Here is a 2889-nt window from a genome sequence, read left to right on the forward strand (position 1 = left end):
GCTCATGGATGGTCGCTCGCTAGTATTGGCGGTGGGCCGGACTCGCCGAACGGATACTCGCTCATTCGGCAATATTTAAAAATTAATATCTCGTTAAATATTGCAAATTTTGCAAAATGGTAGAGGACTTTTCGATTCAGTTTAGTCCATTCTATCTACTCATGAGCGGTGATACACTTATTAAGAGACACCCTGTATATGTAAATAATTTATAATTTATATATCATTAATATATTAAATTCGTCGATATATGGTTGGTACATGTATTTTTTTATACATGAAAATTCAAATCAGTATAAATTATACAAATAGAAAATAAAAAATAATAATAAACAAAAGAATTGAAAAAATTATATATAAGATAATCATGCGTAACTCATATATAAATTTTTTATATTTTTTATATAGATTTTCATATTCTATATATGAACTTTAATATAACGTACATGCAGTTATCCATATGGATTTTTATATGGATTTTAATGGCATGGTTATCCGTATGGATTTTTCATATGGATTTTAACATGACATGATTATCCATATGGATTTCCATATGGATTTTTAACATAACATGGTTATCCATATGGATTTTTTTAACAGGGGACTGAATTATTGCATTTGTTTAAAGTCTATATTACTTAATAATCGGGTATTAACGATGATATCTGAGATTTGTTTGTGCAGTAATTGTTAATTAGAATTTAGAAATTGGATTAAACTATATTGCAATTGTTTAAAATCTATTATTTAACAATCGGATAAAGATATCGATGATCTATCTCTTGGTAATTGTTATTTAACGCTAATAAATCAAACGGAACAATTTCCATGTTCTTATATGTATATATTGTTGGCTGCAAGTTCCGTAAAGTATAAAAGTATAAGTAAAAGCATAATGTGCATGATGTATCATTTGATCCTTGTTTAACATTTGGTAAACAACAAGGATAAAACAAGGATGATACATCACGCGCATTATATGCTTTACGGAACTCAGCCATTATAGCCTTGTCAACAAGAAAGAACAAGAACATATAAATGAGGCACTCAGGTATGTTTAATTTTTTTAAGAATTAATAATAACCAAATAATAAGAACCAAATATATTTTTTATAAAATTTCATTTTACAAATTTAAAAGTTTACCAAAAAGTAGTGAGATCCCTAATAAAAACTTAAAAAAAAAAAAAAATTATAGTAGCCAAGTATATAAAGAAGTATCGTGCGTCATTTCTAAACCAACAATATTATTTTAACAATTAAATTTGTCCAAAAACAAATAATATGAGATCATACAAGTTGCCAAGTACTTGATTAGACATAGAAACAAAAATATTTTTTTAATAAACCGTTTAAATCATTCAAAAGTATAATGCCGCAAAAGTTTAATGTCATTGTCTTTTCAAATAATTTTAAGTTTTATAAAACAGTTTTAAGGCGATGCTGGAATACCGACATTTGCATTCTAATGGGTAACTCTAAACAACTAAACGGATTCAAAAACGCTTTTATAGGATTGAAATATAGACATAACATGTAAGTGCGCTAGGTATAAATTAGTAATAAAAATGAAAAATTATTAAAAAATTGCTTTTTTTCGGGTCGTATAGTTATCAAAACCTATCACCTGACGTAAACATTCATTGGTACAAAAGTTCTGTAGCTTATATGTATACAAAAAGTACCTAGAGCGCATCGGATCCCACACGACACATGGACGCCTGTTGGGCGTCCGAAGGACGTCCTGAGCTCTTCGAATGGGCGGCCATTTTATGCCCTTAACATGTCTCATGGATGCCTAAAGGATGCTCAATGGATGCACCAATGACCGCCCATTTGACGTCTATTGGGCGCGCATTTTGGAAACATTTGAACATGAAATAGACGTGCTTTGGACATGTTTCGGATCTCTTCCAATTTCACCCCAAAAAATGTTCTATTTCTTAGTGGCACCTTCTTGCTGCTAGAGGATTTTCCTCTTGTACACTCGCTCACTAAAAGGTTGCGACACTTTCTTTTTTATAGGTTTCAAAACGCATTAATATTTTGCAAATGCGGACCACGATTGGTGTTATACTGCCTTTGGACTAAAGATAGTACATCGTGGTTTGCATTTGCAAAATATTAGTTATCTATAAAGTATATATTACGTATATTAAATATAAATTAGAAACCTATAAAAAAAAAGTGTCGCAACCTTTTAGTGAGCGAGTGTACATACATCGTCTCAAGATGATATTCCAAAAAGTAGAGGAATATCGAATTACTATGAAATATTGGATTTAAGATTGCAATCTTCTTAATGCTACAAGAATCTCCTTTCAATTAAAAAAAGAATGCTTTTTTAATTAAAAGGAGATTCTTCTGGCATTAAGAGGATCACATTCATTTTAATGAATGTGAGGATTGCAATAACTCTACTCAAGTAAACTAATTTTATGGTATTTTTTTTTTCTAAAAGCGGTCATCCATCCAAGCCATGTACCTAGTCAAGTGTTGCTTCACCTTTGTGACCATCCGAGAACTGATGTTTTGTGATGAATTCCATATAGTGTTGGTGATGTTAATAACTATTTGCGGCAACCCGAAGGCTTTCGGCAATTTTGGTACTTAAGGGGTAAGGCCACCTTTGGACGTACAAAATAAAGGCCAATTTTAGGAATCTTTTTCCAAGCGTATACTAAACCGGTCAAAATTTAATATGAAGTACATTATTAGTTATCTTCTAAGGTACAAAAAAACATTATTTTAAAAGTTTTTTACTACAAAATGGCGGCTCCAGTGTCCGGCGATGCGATTGTCGAGCCTAAACGGGCGAACCGGCTGCTCCGGCAGATTTGAGTCTGGAACAAAAAACTAAATTTTTTCTTTAAATATATATCATAAACTA

At 31.2% G+C, this 2889-nt stretch overlaps 1 protein-coding gene across 1 annotated transcript in view; it reads right to left on the minus strand.

Moving 5' to 3' along the window:
- LOC105447790 (protein sprint-like) overlaps nucleotides 1-2889 on the minus strand; it is a 27550-nt gene that overhangs the window by 16476 nt on the left and 8185 nt on the right. The gene's annotated exons all lie outside the window — the stretch shown is intronic.

Source organism: Wasmannia auropunctata, unplaced genomic scaffold (genome assembly GCF_000956235.1).
Source record: "Wasmannia auropunctata unplaced genomic scaffold, wasmannia.A_1.0 LD336092.1, whole genome shotgun sequence".
NCBI classification, from domain to species: Eukaryota; Metazoa; Arthropoda; class Insecta; order Hymenoptera; family Formicidae; genus Wasmannia; species Wasmannia auropunctata.